At 41.1% G+C, this 11,824-nt stretch overlaps 1 long non-coding RNA gene across 1 annotated transcript; it reads left to right on the top strand.

The window, feature by feature from the left end:
- Positions 1-1,658: 1,658 nt before the first annotated feature.
- On the top strand, positions 1,659-11,824 carry LOC135966698 (uncharacterized). The gene is made up of 3 exons (XR_010580242.1): positions 1,659-1,976; positions 2,874-3,043; positions 11,642-11,824. It is a non-coding gene; the product is annotated as an uncharacterized lncRNA (long non-coding RNA).

Genomic DNA, 11,824 nt, shown 5'->3' with positions numbered 1-11,824 from the left:
AGCTTTGCCAGGCTTCTGTGAGATCCCTGGGTCTGAGTAGCCAAGCTGGGAGGAGCACCATTTGCCCACTGACTCTTGGGCAAGGCTGCAGCCTGCATCCCAGCCGGCAGAAGGCAGGTGCTATCACAGCTGAGTTTGCAGCCATTGAAGGGTCCACTATTTGCTTTTAGTGGATAATATGTTTTATCTGCTTCAGATCCTTATTTTGGTTGCTTAAAATTTCTGCAGAAAACAAACAACTTCTGCCAAAATTGGCTCACAAAATTAGTTTACTAGTATAATCAGTTGTATAGCAAGTATTTACTGAGTAGCTCTTGGAAGGCAGTCAACACAAGAGGGATGGATCATTCTTCCAGTTCATCACACGTGGGTTGGACATGCTAACAGTCCCCAACAGCTATCAGGCAAGTGTATGGATGATCACACAAAGGCAGAGGCATCGCAGAAGGGTGCTAACTAGATGTCATGAGTCAAGGATACTCTAGAAGGATCTCTTTGCTGACAAGGAGGGTACCTCTAAGGTTCCTTCAGATGGGATGATTCTCTGTTCACTGTGATCGCTACTATGCAAAGGCCTGTGGGCCATTTAGGAGAAAAGCATTCAGTCCAATTCTGCAAACACAGTGAGGATGTAATATGCCCTAGTCATATATGAGTGGATCCAAGGAGGAAATACACACATTCAGTCCAATTCTACAGACACAGTGAGGAGGTATATGCCCTAGGCATATATGAGTGGATCCAAGGAGGAAATACACAGTCACTACTGTCAAGAAGTCACGACCTGCTGCAGGGTTTGCCAAACTATGGGTTATGGGCCAATCTGGCTATAAAAATAGGTGTATTTTTGTAAATAATGTTTTACTGGAATCCAGACACACTTGTTTGTTTACGTATTGTCTATGGCTTCTGAGCACCCACTATAAGGGCAAAGTTAAGTAGATAGAGACTTTGTCACCCACAAAACCTAAAATATTTGCCTGGATGGCCCTCTACAGAAAAAGTCTGCCAACCTCTGGTCTTGTGGGAGGACACTGCCGAGCACAGTTAACTGTAATTCTTGGCTGTAGCATCTTGAATAGGGTGGCAATCCCTGGCTGCTGAGGGGGACAGCTGGCCGGCTGCCTCCCAGGGGCGTTTCCATGACTTGCAGGCCCAGAAACTAGACTTGGGCATGACCACAGAGTTTGTGATGGACTGAAGATGCCCAAACCACAGACTGACTTATAGGCTAGAAATGAACATGTGGGGTGGAATAGTCCTTTCGGGGACTAGAATAATTTCTAGAGAGTCACCCTTTGTACATGATACAGCACACATTCAAGTGTGGCTACTTATGCTGAGACTTTCTGATGAGCATGACTAGACAGCAGAGGGCCCCCAGGGTAGTTTGTTCAGGTCAAGGTGAGACGAGAGGAGAAACTAGCCCTGTGCCTTGCTGGACTCCACCACTCCAGTGCCTGAAATCCAACCTCCCCACCCCCATCAGCATGGTCCTCCCCTGGAAAAGATTGGAAAATGCAAGAATGTGCTTCTTTGACTCTGGCCTTCCTCTGACAGCCCTGCTTCTGTTAACACAGCCTTTCGCAGCTTCCTTAACGTCATTGGCTACAGGCTACAGCTGTTGCTAGTAAAAGGCATTGTTCCTTTGAGCTAGCAGGCACTTTGTTCTTTCCCATGACACACTGTTTTATGAGCTCATTCTAGAGGAGAAACCTTCTATCCCTGTGCTCAGGTTCTTCAGGAGCACCTCACTGTCTCCCTCTGCCCACCCACCTGCACCTGACGACTGTGGGCTGCGCTCTCCTGGAAGCACCGTCAGATGCTACCAGACTACAGAGGAGAGTGCCCTTAATCCTGACTGAAGGTTTGGGAAAAGGCTTCTCAGAAGAGGTAATACTTGATACAGGCCCCGGAGGAGGAGGAACAGTTTGAGAAGAGAGCAGTGAGAGATGGCATCCGGGCGGGTAAGAAATGTCAGTGGTCACGGAGGCAGCATGAAGGGAGTGTTGGCTGCAGAAGCCTAGTGAGGCTCCTTAGAGACAGAGATGAAGAGGGAGATGGGGATGGAGATGGAGATAATAGAGACAGACAGATTGAAGAAGGCAGAGTGGGGGCTAGGGGGAAGGGGGAAGGGGAATGAAGCAGGAAAGATAGATCAAACGAGACAGCGAAGAGCCTGTGTGCCTGGGCTTTATTTTGGAGGCAATGAGAAACAGAAAGTGTTTTTGAGCATGATGGGACAATGAGGAGTTCTGTGGTTTAGGAAAGCCAGCAGCCACGGGAAGTGCAGATTCAAAGCAAGGAAGCTTCCCAGGGTTTGGTGATGATCTTGGTGAGAAGTGACACAGGGATAGTGGGAATGGAATTGAAAGAAAGGATGAAATTCCAGAGTATGGCTGTGCTCAGTAGACAGGAATCAGGGAGGGCAGGAGGAGAGTAAAAGGGTCCTCTGAGCTTCAATCCAGATGTTGAGGAGATGGTGGTATTATCAATGGAGCTGGAGCTCTTAAGAGGAAGAAGGATGGGGAAGAAAAGGATGAGGTTTTTGACAAGTTGAATATGGGGTGAGCATGGGTCCAACTGAAAGCAGTTGAAACACAGATGTGAAAAATAGATGCGGTAGAGTTGAAAAGTTGGGGCTCATTTTCACCTGAATGTTACCTGAGGCGAAGGGAAGAGAGGTCATCCAAGACAAAAGTACAGAATGAAAAGAAAAAGCAACTAAGCATGAAATCTTGGAGAATGTCCACACTGAAGGGTGAGCAGATGAAGAGGAGCCCACAAAAGAGACGGAGGAATTGTCTTCATTCACTCATTCATGCATGCATTCATTTGGTCAATAAATACTTTTTGGCACCTCCCATGGACAGGTCCTGAGCACCAAGGGTACAGTCAGAAATGATGAGTCCAGAAATGATGCCCTCCAGAACGTCCGGTGAGGAAGGCACTCAGGAAAATGCAGCACCTGCTGGAGGCCCAAAAAGGAGGGCAATCAGGAAGAACACAGTCTGATGGTGTCAAGTGCAGTGGAGGCTAAGAGGTGGGGAGGAAAAGATGGGAAAAGGAGAGAACTGGGGAGGCAAGAGGGACAAATGAGGGAGAAGAGAAGGGAGCGGAGAGACGATAGAGGCACAGAGTGGGGATTTGTCTGATTCAAGAATCCTAGGCTGGGCGCAGTGGCTCATGTCTGTAATCCAGCTCTTTGGGAGGCCAAGATGGGTGGATCGCCTGAGGTTGGGAGTTCGAGACCAGCCTGGCCAACATCATGATACCCTGTCCGTACTAAAATACAAAATTAGCTGGGCGTGGTGGGGCAGGTGCCCGTAGACCCAGCTACTTGGGAGGCTGAGGCAGGAGGATCGCTTGAACCCAGGAGGCGGAGGTTGCAGTGAGCCAAGATTGCCCCACAGCACTCCAGCCTGGGAGACAGAGCAAGACTCCATCTAAAAAATAAAAGAAAAAAGAATTCTGTGTTCTTTTCCCTGGCCTTACCTTAGAAAGCAGAGCTGACCTAATCAGGTTTACCTCCATTGCCATAGCAACCTCTAGGACTCACTTTGCTGTACATTCTTGAGACCTGAAGTGAAGAAGTTACTTTATATCAAGTTACCTACCAATTAGGCTAGCGATTTCTCTGTCTCTTAAAACATTCTTTTAAAGTCTTGTCATGTTTCGTCTTTCTAGAATTCATTTTTCACATCTTCATTCACTGGGATTCTGGACCATAATATATGTAAACACACAAAATACTAAAGATTGAAAATAAAATTATTCTGTTATCTGATTATAAAAGTGATCATTGTTTAAAAAAAAAAAAGCCTTGGAAAATACAATATAAAGTAGAAAATACAAATCACTTATTTCCCCACCACTCTTAGCGTTCTGTTGTTTTTCTTCCCAGTCCTGTTTCTAAACACATTTGATGACATTTAAACATATTTTTATTGTTAATCTACAGTTTCATATATGGTTTTGTTTGCTAACTGATTATATCATGGACATTTCCCTATGCCACTAAAATAACTATAAAATCATTTAGTTATACATAAGCTTCACATTTTAGCCCTTCCTCCATTTTAATGCAGCAATTGTCCACCTTTATACATAAATATTTGTTCCTGAATCTTAACAGTAGTCAAATTCATTCACATCTCAAAATTATATTTGTATTTACTTTTTCTAAGAATCTTTGTGTTTAATGTCTCATTCATTTCAAAGAGCAATATTAATACGATTGAAAATGATCACAGCATCTTTTGTCTCCAAATGCAAGTTATTTTGAAATGTGATCTGATTTTATTTTGTAAACTTCATTATTAAGAAATTTGACCCAAATTTGAGAAATGATACATTTACTCTTGACTCATGCCATTCAGCCCTAGGTTTCCATCAATCCTTGTTTGAATTCCATGGGTATAGCACGGGTGGACCTGCTTTTTCAGATTTTTAGATTTGTCAGAGAATATTAATCCTTAACCTAAGGTTTTTTTTTTTTTCCTGATTTCTCTCTTTACATTTATTTCTTTTCTTAGTTTCATTATGATATATGAAACTAACATATCCTTTGTATGAGGATTCAGTGGTTACATCTGAAAGCAAACAGGAAGTTATTTTTTGCTTGTTGGAAAAATTCACTTCCCTTAATGTAGCTTTTCCCATTATTTTACTCTCAAACATTTGGTGTACTTCTGTTTCACATGTGTTTCTTGTAAGAAGAATATGGTTGGATTTTTAAAAATTAACTATCTTTTAGCTGATAAGTGTAATTCTTTTTTATTTAATTATGATCATTGATATATTTGGATTTATTTTTACCATCTTTTTACACTTTCTAGTCGGTGAAATTCCTACTCCATTTTTTTCTCCTCTAATATTTTGGAATGTATAGATTCTAATTTTTTAATGGTTAAAGTTATTAATTAGATTCACCCTCCTCCTAAAACTTAGAGTATTTTAACTCTTTCTCAGTTTATAAGCTAGTATTGTCCAGTATTTTCTTTCTATTAAAAAATCTTGTGAAATGTGTCATATATAGAAAAGTTTACAATATGCATGTGTGTGTGTGCATGTTTGCACACACACACACACACATTCATATATTTACCATTTTAAGAAATAGAATATGACCTCTGCTTTAGAAGCTCATCTCTCCCAACCTCTGACTTTTATAACTTCCCAAATTAGATTTATTAGTGTTGATATTTATTTAGATGTATCCATGTGACTACAAATGTCTTTGATCACATGGTTATCTTTCTTACAACTTACAGCTCACATCTCCTTTCTGGAGAAGTATATATATCCTTCTTTCCAAAGTATATATATCCTCAGGAAGTTCCTTTACTAAGAATCTGTCCATAGTAAATTATCTTGGCTTTTGTTCACCTAAATATATTCTATTGCATCCTCATGAAAGATAAGTTTTACTGGGTATCCAATTGTAAATTGAAACAGTTTTCCCAGCACTTTGAAGACATCATCTTGTAATCTTTTGCTTTCTGCTCTGTTCATAAGAAGTTAGATGTAAAACAGGAAAGCTGTCTTTTTCTCTAGCTGTTTTTAAGCTATTAAATTTGTCTTTAATGTTCTTTCATTTCACCAGGATAAGTCTGGGTGTGAATATTCTTTAGAATTTTTTGTACTTCCTAAATATAAGGAACCATACAAATGATTGAATATTGTGTCCATCTCATTTTCTCTAGTCACTCCTTCTGGAACTTTCATTAGATTAATGTTAACACTTCTCACTTACTTTCATGTCTATATCATGATATCCTTCTCTTTCTCTCTCTGAACTATATTCTAAGTAGTTTTGTCTTATCCAACTTTCAATTTATTAATTATACATTTCATTTCTAATTTGTTAGTCAACTCATATGCTGAATTTTAAAATTCAACTATTTTACTTTCAGAAGTTAAGAATCTTTTTCGATGTTTCTAAGAGTATTTTGTTCCTTGCTAATGTTTTAAAGCTTTCTTTAAATATAGAAAACATTTATTTATAAGGTATGGTTTTCTGGCACACTCTCAGTTTTTGTAAATATAGTTTTATTAAAACACAGGCAAGCCCATTCATTTGCATACTGCCCATGGCTGCTTTTATACTAGAATAGCAAGGCTGAGTGTTTTTGACAGAGACTGTATGGCTTGCAAAGCCTAAAATGTATACTATGTGGCCTTTTAGAGAAAAGTTTGCTAACCTTGCTCTATGTGATAATTCCAACCCAAAGCCTGAATGTCTGATTCTACTGTTTGATGTTTCTAACCCTGTCTGATGATGTCTTACTACATGGGTGGTCTTGTGATTTTATAAAAATTGTGAGCTCATTTTTGTTGAGGCACTAGTTGTGAGAATTTTATGAGGCTTGAATTGGAGAACATTCCTTATATTTGTGTTTACCTTTGCCAAGTGCCTGGTCATTTAAAAAAAATTTTTTTTTTGTTTGTTTATTTAAAATAGTTTCAGAATAGGTACACAGAGTGAATTTGAACCCAGACTTGAGGCCTGACTGGTGATTATAACTTCTGTAGGGGGTAGGGACTTTTATTTTTTCTTCCAACCAAAATCAAGGTTAAGATGCAAAATTTTCTTTGCTATTTCCTTTGCATGGCAAATATTTTCTAGTTCACTCTTTTATTGGGAATGTGGGCCTTTGGGGACTCATTCCAAAGTCTCCATGCTGACACTGCACTGCTTTGTCGCCTGCCTCTCCTGTCCCCCCTTCCCCCGACATGGATGTAAAAACTGAAAGTTCTAATTTACAAAACACTGGCAAATGCCCTCAGGGTCTGATGCCTGCTCCAGTGAACATTTACCATGCTCATTCTGAATTCTGGCTTCCGACTTCATTTTTGGCCTCTGGGGATTAAGATACTTTAATTTCTTGCCAAGTTAGCTACTTATTTTATCCAGCATTTTAAAGGTGCTTTTTTGGGGGAGAATTTTCAGGATATAGAGTCTGTCATATTGCTGGAAGTAAACATCAGGAAATTTTTAAATGAAAAAAACACATGATTAGGAAAATGGAAATAGAAAAGTTTCATAACATTCCAACAGGGTTCCAAGCCTACCTAATGTTTATTTATATCTGAGTTATGAGTGTTGTCTCTGGAGTCAGACAACCTGGGTTTGGAATCAGGCTCTGCCGCTTACTACTGCTAGGGGTGAGGGTGGGCAAACTTTTTCTGTAAAGGGCTGGATGGTAAGTACAGTTGTCCTTCAATATGCATAGGGGATTCCTTCCAGGATACCCCATGGGTAACAAAATCCATGGATGCTCGAGTCCCTGATACAAAATGGCCCAGTACTTGCATATAACCTATGCACGTCCTCTCGTATACTTTAAATCATCTCTGGATTACTTATAATACCTAATACCATGTAAATGCTATGCAAAGAGTTATGGTGTTGTATTGTTTTTAATTTATATTATTTTATTGTATTGCTTTTTTATTTTTATTTTCAAATATTTTTGATTCTTGGTTGGTTGAATCCACAAAAGTGGAGCCCTCACATATGGAGGGCCAACTGTATTTTGAGGTTTGCAAGCCATATGCAATTACTCAACTCAGTCACTGTATCATGAAAACAGCCATAAATACGTAATATGTAATGAATGGGCATGGCTGTGTTCCAACAAAACTTTATTTACAAAAACAGGCACTTAACTGGATTTGAACTTCAGGCTATAGATTGCACACCCTGGCTATGTACGAGTTAATAAATCTCTTTAAGCATCAGTTGTTTCATCTCTAAAATGGAGAAAATAATAATACCTGTGTCATCCATAGGTTGTTTGAGCATTAAATTAGTGAATTTATCAGAGGCATTTGAACCATAGCAATTCCATCTTAAATAGGGGTAAAATGAGACTGAGACCTGCCGGGCTGCATTCCCAGGAGACTAGGCATTCTTAGTCACAGGATGAGATAGGAGATCAGCACAAGATACAGGTCACAACCGCCCTACTGATAAAACCGGATGTCATAAGAAAGCCCTCCAAAACCCACCAAAACCAAGATGGTGATGAAAGTGACCTCTAGTTGTCCTTACTGCTCATTATATGCAAATTATAATGCATTAGCATACTAAAAGACACTCCCATCACTACTGTGACAATTTACAAATGCCATGGCAACGTTTGGAAGTTACCCTACATAGTCTAAAAAGGGGAGGGACTCTCAGTTCCAAGAAATCTCCACCTCTTTCCCCGGAAAGCTTATGAACAATCTACCCCTTGTTTAGCATATAGTCGAGAAATAACTATATTCAGTCAAGCAGCCCATGCCATGTCTCTGCCTATAGGGTAGCCATTCTTTTGTTTATTTCTCAAATAAGCTTGCTTTCACTTTATGGACTTGCCCTGAATTCTTTCTTGCTAGAGGTCCGAGAGGTCTCTCTTCAGGTCTGGAGCAGGACCCCTTTCCAGTAACAAATTCATGTTAGTGCTAACGTTAGCTATGATGTCGCTGCTGGAAGTGATGATGATGATTTGAAACCAGTTCCTTGATTGTTTAAGTTCATAAGGTGTCTCGTCTTCAAATCATTTAAAAGCATCCAACGTAGCTTCCTATGCTGCTATTGATGACACACAATAGAAAGCTCACAATACTGCAGTAACGAACGACCCCCAAATCTCAGTGGCTTTAAAGAACTCAGATTTAAGTTTTGCTCATACTACATTCCATCGCACTGGTTGATGAGGGGTTCTCCTCACTGTCATTCCTCGGGGCCCAGGCTCATCGAGCAGCCACCATCTTGAAATCACTACAGGGGAAAGGAGCTTTGGAGGGTCTTTAAATAACAATTAAATGCTTGGTCTGCAAGAGATGTGTTATTTCTGTGTGCAGTTCACAGTCAGAGTTGGTCACATCTTTCTCTCCCACTAGCTTATTGCTTGGGTTGCTGGGCGTGTTGTTACAGACAAGCTTCATCTGTTGGCGCCTCCAAGGAGGGCCTAGAAGTGCAGAGCTACTCGCCCAAGGCCATATGCTTCCCAGGGCAGCCCACATCCAGGGAATGCTTCCTGTGTGGGTAGAAAGGCCCAGCCCTTTCAGCCCAGTGTGGGACAGTGTTGGGATTTGGCTCAGCCTGTTGTTTGGCAACTTGACTTCTCCCTCTGCCCAGTCCTGCTTCCCTCTTTTCCTTTCCACCGGGGTTGTTCCCAAGGATACTCGTTAATAAGCATCCTGTACACTAAACTCCATCTCAGGGTTCTTCTCCAAAAACCCAATCTGTGACATTCACCACGTGCCTAAGAGAGAGAAGGTTGGAATATCTCCTGAGGAACACCAAGGACTACCTTACTCACTAAAGTGAACACAGTTAGCCCTTATAGAGGGGAGAGACTAAGATCACAACCATGCTAATAGCTAATATTTATTGAGCACTTACCTGCCACATGCTGCACTAAGGTATGTTACTTGGATTTGCTCATTTAATCTTCACAATGCCCTGTGTATTAAAACAGGGGATTACACTAGGCAATGACAAGCTATGGCCTGCAGACCAAATCTGCCCATGCCTGTGGCTTTATGTATTGTCTATGGCTACTTTCATGCTATAATTGCATAGTTGAGTTGTTGTGACAGACACTGCATGACCCACAAAGTTGAAAATATTTACTATCTAGTCCTTTTCAGAAAAAGCTTGCTGAATCCTGTTTTAGGTATTATTTCCATTTTATAGATAGCAAAATTGAAGCTTGCAGAAGTGTGTGGTTTGTTAAATCACAGAATGTCAATTTTTAGTCATGTAGATCAGAGATAAAATTCTAAGTCCTCCAACCAACTGAATGGACCCCTTCTCCCAGCCAAGAGTATTTCAAAGTTAATCTGAAAAACTAGTTCCCATCATGGGAAAGGGGCAGTCAGATACGCCTCATTATACCATCCTTCCTTGGGAATTCAGGCACAACTGACCAGCATCAACATTAAAACAGGGCAGGCATGGTGGCTCACACCTGTAATCCCAGCACTTTGGGAGGCCGAGGCGGTTGGATCGCCCGAGGTCAGGAGTTTGGGACCAGCGTGACCAACATGGCAAAACCCCATCGTTACTAAAATTTCAAAATTAGCCGGCCATGGTGGTGCATGCCTATAATCCCAGGTACTCGGGAGGCCTGAGGCAGGAGAATCACTTGAACCTGGGAGGTGGAGGTTGCAGTGAGCCAAGATTGAGCCATTGCATTCCAGCCTGGGCAATAAGAGTGAAACTCTGTCTCAAAAGCAAACAAACCAACAAACATTAAAAGAGACTTAAGACTGACAAAACAGACTCTTTGCAGTAATAAGATACCAACATGACAAATAGCAGACCCTGAAAGAAACTGAAGTATATTTTTTTACATATTCTGAAATGGCCCTGCGAAGCTGTCTCTTGTGGGGAAAATCTACGTTCCGTAGAGAATCCCCTTCCCTTTCCAGTTCTTTTCCTTGATCCAGGAGATAATTACCTGAGTCTGGCATCTTTTTAAGTCTAATAAGAAACATTTACAATCTATTTTCTCTGAAGCCTGCTACCTGGAGGCTTCATCTGTATCAGAAAATCTTTGAATCCACCTATGACCTAACAATCCCCTGCCCCACCCCACTTTGTGTTGTCCCACTGAACCCATCTACACCTTTCCAGACTGAACCCATCTACACCTTACCTGTATTGATTGATGTCTTATGTCTCCCTAAAATGTATAAAACCAGACTGCATCTCCATTACCTTTGGTACATGTTCTCAGGGCCTACTGGGACTCTGTCATGGGTCACGGTCCTAATATTTGGCTCAGAACAAATCTCTTGAAATATTTTACAGTTGGACTCTTTTTGTCAACAGTCATGAAGACAAACATTTAAACAGCAGCCCCCTTCTGTGATGGCAGGTGCGGACCCCCCCACCCCCATGCCATTGATGGGCCTTTGTAAGTGCTCAGTGAATGATCAGGAATGATTTTCTTCCCTTCTCTTCTTTCCACCATCCTTCTTTGTAAAATTGAGGCCTCCTCTTCCATCTTTGCTCTAAATCCCCTCCCAGACAAGTTCTATTTTCTAGAGACAAGTGTATCCGAAATTGCAACCCTGTGGCTTCTCTCCACCAAGTGAAAAACACAAGAGACGCATCAGTTTTTGGTACCTTTGACTATAAAACCTCTGGAGGAAGTTCTGTTTTTCTGAAAATGGCTTTCTTTTACTGGAAGAGTTAGGGTGGTATATCTGTAGAGCCTGAGCTGGCTACCAGGAAACATTTCATGATGGCTAAGAAATTGTTCTGCATGCTGAACCTTGAAGTGATAACATAAAATGACAGCCTTGACAGACCCCCTAGAATCTAAGGCTGAGATTATCGGTTTCCAACTGCTTCCAGCTGAGAAGCGGCTCTCAGGGCAGCACTGAGTACTCAAAAGCATTCCCTCATAAAAGTGATTGTTCAAGGGGGATTCAAGAGTTTAATTCCTTAATGCCCATCCAGCTGCTTCCTAGATTCTTCCAGAACATGGGCCTTATGCCCCTAAATTCACTCCCATACTTAGAAGCAGAACTGGGAACTGAACTCAGGTTGTTTGATACCAAAATTTGTGCTCTTAACCATGCATTTCACTCCCTTCTGGTACACAAATATCCAGGATCATGTATTTACTTTCTACAGATACTGTTATACTTGCTCATGTAAATTGTCTGGCAATTAGCTGCAAGAGGATTATAGGAAGAGATTCTACCTATCCATCTCTTTACACCACGCCTTCTGAAGAGAATGTCCCTGACTTTCAGAGAGAATCCTTGGATTTAGTCAGGAATATTAGATCCCTAAATAAAAATGTCTAAAATCCTT

The sequence above is a fragment of the Macaca fascicularis genome, chromosome 13 (genome assembly GCF_037993035.2).
Source record: "Macaca fascicularis isolate 582-1 chromosome 13, T2T-MFA8v1.1".
NCBI lineage: Eukaryota > Metazoa > Chordata > Mammalia > Primates > Cercopithecidae > Macaca > Macaca fascicularis.
This window is presented reverse-complemented; position numbering and strand designations above follow the sequence as displayed.